We start from the raw sequence: 10,000 nt of genomic DNA on the forward strand, positions 1-10,000 counted from the left end.
GCTCTCAAGGTGCCACCATGTTAAAATATCTACATCGATATAAAGTTAGAATTTAGACGAGAATCAAGATGACGGACACACACACACATACACACACACACACACACTGAAACATACACGGCCACACACACACACACACACTGAAACATACACGGCCACACACACACACAAAATACGGACGTTATAATGAACATAAAAGAAACACTAGGCAGCTGTAAACACGTACAATACTAAACTTAAAATAGACGAAAAACTAGAAAACAAAACTCCAAAGACCTTAGTTCTCTACCCATGAGACAATGAGAGACAATGAGAGACCCCCTTCCACTATCTCCCTGCCGTGTCCGTCCGTACCGTCGTATACACCTGACACACACATTATATTAACTAAAATCATTCACCAAACGATATAAATTTTCTCTCATCAAATAAAGAAAATATGGAAACTTGGCGGCCATTTTTGCTGCCTATAAGAGGGCTCGTAGCGTTAGGTTAGGTTAGGATTGGGGTTAGGTTAGGTTGGAATTATAGGTTAGGAGTGAGAGTGTATGTATGTATGTTGTACGTGTATGTATCCCTCTGTTCACCTGTCTAATATATACACACACACACACACACCATTACCTGTCACCTTCATTATAACTCATTAAGGCACCTGTACCACCTGATCCCTCCGCCCTGAAAGGTGAGGAGGCGAGGTGAGGAGGCGAGGTGAGGAGTAAGTTGTCTCACTAGTCTCTCCATGCCCTAGGATCTCCCCCCACCCCCACCCCCCCTTAAACCCTTTCCTAACCTAACCCTTTATTCCAGCCACAAACAAATGGGGAAGAGGTGAAGAAAATAAACACTTTTTTTTCTCTGTTCAGTTAGTGTTTAGGTATTTAAGAATGGCGCGTCAATTTATTTATTTATTTATTTATTTATTTAATTGTTTATTCGTTTGTTTGTATGTTTGTTTATTTATTTGTTCGTTTATTTATGTATTTGTTTGTTTTGGATGTTCTCAGAAGATTATATATATTTTTTTCACTGAAGTACAATTACGATGGAAAGGTAAATGAGAGAGCAGCATCAGATCACAACAGCTCTCAAACTTCCCTGGACCCCGACACACACACACACACACACACTTGACCACCGACGGGTCAAGACGGGTCAGACGCACCTGACGCTGCTCAGCAGCAGCCACGTCACGTGGTGTCCCCATGATGCTACGACACCACATAGTGAATGAGTTGCTACAGCATCATGTGAAGTTCCTCATAACACCATCTGTGAGGGAATTACTACACCACGTCAAGCCCCTCATAACACCATCTGTGAGGGAGTCACTACACTACGTGTCTGCTGTTCAACACCTCAGCTCACATGACCTCCACTGTAAACATTAATCTGTATGTTCACTGTATGTTCCTTCCTTTCTCTATTGAAGGCTTTTATTAAACCACCAATGTATATAATAAGTCTCATTTTATGTCCAATGTATATTTTCAGCCTTCAGGCTGCTAAACTTTCAATAAACCGTTTATTAATATTAGTACACACACACACACACACACACACACACACACACACACACACACACACACACACACACACACACACACACACACACACACACACACACACACACACACACACACACCATCCTTGAGCCATTTAAATACACTTACTGAGTTATTTAGACACAGGTTACCTCAGTCTTCCCACATATTACGCCACACATGAGCTATTTATGCGTATATTGCGGCATCATACTCCTAACCATATACCTTATACTATTACGCCATATATGTGCTATTTTACCCCATACTCGTTGCTATTTAATATTTTGCTTTTATCAGATCCGAGCTATTTAGTTGTATATCGGCGTCATATATTATTATATTATGCCGTATTTGGGCTATTTAACAGTACCTTCCTATTATACCTGAGCTATTTAATTATATATTGCGTTATAACTATAATAATATAATTCAACATATGAGCTATATTACCCTATATTAAACCATATATTAAACCATACATTAAACCATACATTACACCATACATTACACCATACATTAAACCATACATTAAACTATAAATTAAACCACACATTAAACCATACATTAAACCATACATTAAACCATACATTACACCATACATTACACCATACATTAAACCACACATTAGACCATATATTACATCATACATTACACCATACATTAAACCATACACATGCACTGCAACCATAACAACAATATCAACAGCGGTTAAAATTTTCCTTATTTTCTCAGCCTTCCAAAACTGGTGGACACACACACACACACAGTAGAGAAGGAAGGAAGGAAGGAAGGAAGGAAGGAAGGAAGGAAGGAAGGAAGGAAGGAAGGAGAGGGGGGGGGGGGGGGGGGGGGGGGGGGGGGGGGGGGGGGGGGGGGGGGGGGGGGGAGGAGAGACTCACCAGGGTCGGGGTACAGAAGCCCCTCAACACTGCTGCCTGACCTACAACATCAACAAGCTAGACCTTAAATGGACCAACACCAGGAGGAGGTGGGGAAGGAGGGAGGGAGAAGAGTGGGAAAGAGAGAGAGGAGAGAGAGGTAGACCTAGAAGAGGAAAAAAGGGACAGAGGAAATGAGATGTGAGAGGGAGGGTAAGAAAGGGGGAGGAGAGAAAGGGGGAGGAGAGAAAGGGGGGAGGAGAGAAAAGGGGAGGAGAGAAAGGGGGTGAAGAGAATGGGGAAGAGGGGAAGAGAAAATAAGAGAGGTAAACAAAAATATGAAGGAGAGACACTAAGAATATGAATTAAGAGAGAGGGGAGGAAGGAGAGGAGAGGAAGGAGAGGGGAGGAAGGAGAGGAGAGGAAGGAGAGGGAGGAAGGAGAGGAGAGGAAGGGAGGGGGAGGAAGGGGGGGGAGGAAGGAGGGAGGGGGGGAGGAAGGGGGGGGGGGGGGGGGGGGAGGGGAGGGAGGAAGGAGAGGAGAGGAAGAGGTGAGTCAACGAAATGATAAGTTAGTCATCATACTAGAGGGGTTAAGTCATCATACTCAAGGGGTTAAGTCATCATACTCGAGGGGTTAAGTCATCATACTGAGGGGTTAAGTCATCATACTCAAGGGGTTAAGTCATCAAACTCGAGGGTTAAGTCATCATACCGGGGTTAAATCATCATACACAAGTGGGTTATTATCATATCGAGGGTTGCATCATACTCGGGATTCACAGTGCATCATACTGGGGTACTGAGGCTAACATCATACCGTTAACATCTGTGGGCTCGAGGGGTTAAGTCATCATACTCGAGGGATTAAGTCATCATACTCGGGGGTTAAATCATCATACACAAGTAGGTTAAGTCATTATACTCAAAGGGTTAACTCATCATACTCAGGGCATCAAAGACATAATCACCCACCGCACAACATTGTAAACAACTCTCGCTGTAAACAAACAAACAAGATGGTGGCTCACACAAGAACAATCAACAGGGAACGCCTTTAACACATTATCTGATCCAAGTATTGCTAATTTTCCTCCGCTGGTCTGGAGCTAACGCCGAAGACCATGATATTCAAAAATAGCGCCAGCACGAGCAATCAGCAGCGCCTGACATTCTTTTTTATTTTTTATCGTGAGTGATCTCCTTCCAGATGAACGTTTCGCCTGCTTCCAGCCAGCACGAGCGATCAAGAGCCTGGCGTTCTGAACTACATGCTAGGAGAACGTTCACCTGATTTCTGACTTCAATCGCAATTTTCATGGAGACACTGGGCGTACTAAGCAACGTTTCACAGATAAGTAATGTCAAAGGGGGAGAAGGCAGGTGTCATCAAGATTGTCAGAAGAAAGGAAGTGTCAAGAAAGTGTCAGAAGAAAGGAAGTGTCAAGAGAGTGTCAGAAGAAGGGAAGTGTCAAAGTAAGGGATCTCAATACAAGTGAGGTGTTGTCAAAGGGATGTCAGAAGTGGGAGAGGTGTCAAGAGTGTCAAATGGGGGGAGGTATCAAGATGAGTATCAAAGGGGCGGTGTCAAGAGAAGTATCAAAGGGGAGGTGTCAAGAGAAGTATCAAAGGCGAGGTGTCAAGAGAGTCAAACGGGGGAGGTGTCAAGAGAAGTATCAAAGGGGAGGTGTCAAGAGAAGTATCAAAGGGAAGGTGTCAAGAGAGTCAAACGGGGGAGGTGTCAAGAGAAGTGTCAATTGGTGTCATGGGCGAGGGGTGTCATGAGGAAGGGGGTGATGGTGAAATAGAGGGGTGACAGTAGAAGTCATTTTATTAAACCAAGTCACCAAATCACTTTCCATTCTCATTATATCACAGGTGTTAGAATACGAAGAATTAACACGGTAAATTAAACCCCTTAAAGTATAATGAATCAGCCATGTAAAACCCCTTAACCCTTTGAGTATGATATCTTAACCCTTTTGAATACAATGACCCTCTCGTACTCCCCTGAATATGATGATAATGTAACGCCAGGATAACTTTCGCCCGTCTTCTGCCAGGTGTGAAGCAGTTGTGGGGCTAATTAAATTTTTTGTAACATTTGTTCGTTTTTCCTCAAGGGTGAACCAGTGATAATAATAATAATAATAATAATAATAATAATAATAATAATAATAATAATAATAATAATAATAATAATAATAATAATAATAATACAGTATAAATGCAATGACACACACACACACACACACACGCACACACACACACACACACGTGATAAATGACAATATTTTCTCAACCTTTAACTTGATATAAATTTCCAGTGAAGGATCATTGTTACAACTGAAACAAATCAGAAACCCACAACCATATTCTTTATTATCATTGGACCAAGACGTCATCCTGGGTGGCAGTGATTCCTCCTTGACGACGCGGCGACATGGAGCGGGTCACAGACTTACACACACACACCATCTACGACCAGACCCATGCCCACACCACAACGACTGTCGACACTGTTTTAAGACTATACATATCGACGACACCAAAGACGACATGGAGAAACGACCACAGATCATCACCAAATCCACGACTGGGGACGACAAGACACCTTTAGGATAACAGATGATTTAAGACGACAGGCAAGCAGACGGTCAGTGCTACACGAGAACGAAAAGAAGTGAAGCGTCAAAGAGGATGATTGTAAGGCCATACACAAGTCGATGAGAGACAAATGCTCGCGATTGTGGTGGTGAAATTTGTCCATTACAGAGCGGGAGACCTCCACTCACTCACCCTGCTACACTACACCCTGTAACACCTCCACATCCTGCAACACTACACCCTGCAACACCTCCACATCTTGCAACACTACACCCTGCAACACCTCCACATCTTGCAACACTACACCCTGCTACACCTCCACATCTTGCAACACTACACCCTGCAACACCTCCACATCTTGCAACACTACACCCTGCAACACCTCCACATCTTGCAACACTACACCCTGCTACACCTCCACATCTTGCAACACTACACCCTGCAACACCTCCACATCTTGCAACACTACACCCTGCTACACCTCTACATCTTGCAACACTACACCCTGCAACACCTCCACATCTTGCAACACTACACCCTGCAACACCTCCACATCTTGCAACATACCAACTTTGAGGCATTACAAACGAGGATTTCAACATCACACTGATCATAAAAAAGGTAATCCTGAAATTGATTTAGTCGACCGTGTTAAACCGTAGGACCGACCACATGGCGAGGAGGGAGGGAGGGAGGGAGGGCGGATTCTACAGGTGGAGGTAAAGTTTGCGGGTGGTGTGGAGGTGTGGGAGGGAGAAAAGGGGGGGGGGAGAGGGAGTCTGGCCTCACAGGTGAAGGGAGAAGCCACAGGAGTCGCGTGCAAAAGTAAACGTAGAGAGAGGACGGTTGGTCTCACAGGAGTAGGTAGAGGTCAGGGGAGGTGCGCGCCACAACACAACTGACTCGCGGTAACGTTGGCAAGATTCCTGCTGAAGGGAATCGTCGGTAAGGTGGTCAGAGTCCCGCTGCCTCCACCCTTGCCCAGGCGCACCCACCTGCCCTCACCCCGCCATGCCCCAGTCAACCTCACCCATGATGCCCGTCAGTCCTCATCACCATGCCCAGTTCATGCCTGCCCCATGCCCAGTTCACCTCATCACCCACCATGCCTGGTCCACCTCACCCACGATGCCCCAGTCCCACCTCACCCACCATGCCCCGGTTCACCTCAGCACCCACCATGCCCCAGTCCACCTCCCACCCATGATGCCTGGTCACGCCTCATCACTGATGCCTGATCACCTCACCCACCATGCCTGGTCACCTTACCCGCGATGCCCCGGTCACCTCACCCAAGATGCCTGGTCACCTCATCCACTTGATGCCCCGGTCACCTCATCACCATGCCCAGTCCACCTTACCCCTTGATGTACTTTGGTCCTCACCACCATGTCCCGGTCCCACCTCACCCACCATGCCCCGGTCCCACCTCATCCACCATGTCCAGTCACCTTCCCCACCATGCCCCGGTCACCTCACCACATGTCCCGGTCCCTCACCCCACCATGCAGTCCACCTCATCACCATGCCCAGTCACCTCATCCACCATGCCCCGGTCCCACCTCATCCACCATGCCCCAGTCCACCTTACCCGCAGTCCCAGTCCACCTTACCCATGATGCCCCGGTCCACCCCTTACCCATGATGCCCCAGTCACCTCACCCACCATGCCCCGTCCCACCTCATCCACCATGCCCCGGTCCCACCTTGCAGTGCCCAGTCGCCTCACCCATGCCCTGGTCCACCTCATCCATGATACCCGGGTCCACCTCACCCATGATGCCCCGGTCCACCTCAATCATACCCTGGTCCACCTCACCTATGATGCCCCGGTCCATCTCACCCATGATGCCCGGGTCCACCTCACCCCTGATGCCCCGGTCCACCTCACCCCTGATGCCCCGGTCCATCTCACCCATGATGCCCCAGCCCACCGCCATCATGCTCCGGTGATGGCGTGGCTCACCATGTACACCAGTGGGTGATGGTGTGGGCCAGGTGAATGTGGGTAGTGTTGGTTCATCTTAACCCATGCCCGTGATGGTGGGAGACCTGAGCATGATGGTGGCGGACTGTGGGCAAGATGGTGGTGGACCAGGGTACGATGCCCCAGTCCAATACCATCATGGCCCGGTCCACTACCACCATGGCCCGGTCCACTACCACCATGGCCCGGTCCACTACCATTACCACGGGCATGGGTTAAGATGAACCAACACTCCCCACATTCACATGACCCATGGTGGTGGCGGGTAAGAGGCGGCACTACACCACGGTCTCCAACACTAAGTCTCCACCACAAGCGGTCTCCACTAGTGTGTCACAACCACGATTGTCTCCACTGACAGCACCACCTCGGCCTCCACTACGGGGTACATGGTGTGGTGCTGGACACAACCTCCACCACAACTCAGCCACGGAGGGCGGGCCAGCAGAGTGGAGGGTCAACACAGGTAGGGCGGCACGTGCCACCATCTCGCGGCGCCCGGGATCCTTCAATGGCCCGTCACTTTTGCTCACAAGTCCACGTCTCTGACTCTTACAATCTAAAATTGAAATCGAAACGTTGTGCCAGAAGTAAAAATACCCGTGAGAGCCTACCTGGAGTGTGGTGGTAGTGTGTGAGAGGCGGCGGTGGTGGCGGCGGCGGCGTAGGGGCGGGTGATGCACACAACACTAGCCTCATGCAGGGGCCGGAGCCAACAACTGTGGCGCCACACTCTGGCTCTAGCCACACGAGCCTCCCTCACTCCCGGCGCCACGGCCAAGACGCCAGGTGGCGCCCCGCTCCGCCTCACCCTCCGGCCCGTGACGTCACGTGCCTGCACCAATGGCAGCGCTCGGTGGGCCCAGTCACCAGGTGGGCGGCGGCGGGAGTGGTGGGTGAGGTGAGGGCCAGCCAGGTGAGGGGAGCGAGCGCCTCCATCTACCCCTTACTCCCCTCCTGCCCTCTCACCACCCCGCCATCGATCTCTCGTGACGTCACGCGCTCTCACCCAATCACTGCCGCCTCCTGTACGACCTGCAACGCTGCCACTGCCACCAACCCCCCATACCCACCACGGTGCCACACATACCCACCATGGTGCCACACATACCCACCATGGTGCCACACATACCCACCACGGTGCCACACATACCCACCCACGGTGCCACACATACCCACACCACACATACCCACCACGGTGCCACACATACCCACGGTGCCACACATACCCACCACGGTGCCACACATACCCACCACATACACATACCCACCACGGTGCCACACATACCACCACGGTGCCACACATAACCACGGTGCCCACCACATACCCACCACACATACCCACCATGGTGCCACACATACCCACCACGGTGCCCACATACCCACCACGGTGCCACACATACCACCATGGTGCATGCCACACATCACCACGGTGCCACACATACCCACCACGGTGCCACACATACCCACCACAGTGCCACACATACCCACCATGGTTACACACCACACATGCACCACGGTGCCACACATACCCACCACGGTGCCACACATACCCACCATGGTGCCACACATACCCACCACGGTGCCACACATACCCACCACGGTGCCACACATACCCACCACGGTGCCACACATACCCACCACAGTGCCACACATACCCACCATGGTGCCACACATACCCACCACGGTGCCACATACCCACCACGGTGCCACACATACCCACCAGTGCCACACACATACCCACCATGGTGCCACACATACCCACCACGGTGCCACACATACCACCACCAATGGTGCCACACATACCCACCACGGTGCACACATACCACCACGGTGCCACACATACCCACCACAGTGCCACACATACCCACCATGGTGCCACCACCCACCACGGTGCCACACACTACCCACCACGGTGCCACATACCCACCTGCCACACATACCCACCATGGTGCCACATACCCACCACGCCATGCCACACCCACCACGGTGCCACACACACCCACCATGGTGCCACACATACCCACCACGGTGCACACACATACCCACCACGGTGCCACACCACCCACCACACCACACCCACCATGGTGCCACACACACCACCACGGTGCCACACATACCCACCATGGTGCCACACCCACCACGGTGCCACACATACCCACCACGGTGCCACACATACATACCACCACGGTGCCACACATACCCACCATGGTGCACACATACCCACCACGGTGCCACACACATACCCACCCACGGTGCCACACCCACCACCACGGTGCCACACATACCCACCATGGTGCCACACATACCCACCACGGTGCCACACATACCCACCACGGTGCCACACATACCCACCACGGTGCCACACATACCCACCACATGCCACACATACCCACCACGGTGCCACACATACCCACCACGGTGCCACACATACCCACCACGGTGCCACATACCCACCCACGGTGCCACACATACCCACCACGGTGCCACACATACCCACCACACATACCCACCACGATGCCACACTTACCCACCACGGTGCCACATATACCCACCACGGTGCCACATACCCACCACGATGCCACACATACCCACCACGGTGCCACACATACCCATCACGGTGCCACACATACCCACCACGGTGCCACAAATACCCACCACGGTGCCACACATCCACTGTGCTGTGCCACACATACCCACCCACGGTGCCACACATACCCACCACGGTGCCACACATACCCACCACGGTGCCACCACGGTGCCACACATACCCACCACGGTGCCACACATACCTACCACGGTGCCACACATACCCATCACGGTGCCACATACCCACCACTGTGCACACCCTCCATGCCACGGTGCCACACCAAACGGTGCCACACATACCTTCCACGGTGCCACACATACCCACCACGGTGCCACACATACCCACCACGGTGCCACACATGCACACTATAATGCCAGAAGCTGACACGTGAC

The 10,000-nt window shown here is 51.1% G+C and overlaps 1 protein-coding gene across 3 annotated transcripts in view; it reads right to left on the bottom strand.

Moving 5' to 3' along the window:
- The window catches only part of LOC121875304 (myocyte-specific enhancer factor 2-like), a 104,698-nt gene that overhangs the window by 67,617 nt on the left and 27,081 nt on the right, over positions 1 to 10,000 (bottom strand). Inside the window, exon 1 of one of the 3 annotated variants that reach the window (XM_042379783.1) lies at positions 7,633 to 7,760. The exons of the other annotated variants lie outside the window; for them this stretch is intronic. The gene's annotated coding sequence lies outside the window, so the exon portion shown is untranslated. Of the gene's footprint in view, positions 1 to 7,632; positions 7,761 to 10,000 lie in introns of those variants that run through there. 3 annotated transcript variants of the gene reach the window in all.

Source organism: Homarus americanus, unplaced genomic scaffold, assembly GCF_018991925.1.
Source record: "Homarus americanus isolate GMGI-L3 unplaced genomic scaffold, GMGI_Hamer_2.0 scaffold56241, whole genome shotgun sequence".
In the NCBI taxonomy this organism is placed as follows: Eukaryota; Metazoa; Arthropoda; class Malacostraca; order Decapoda; family Nephropidae; genus Homarus; species Homarus americanus.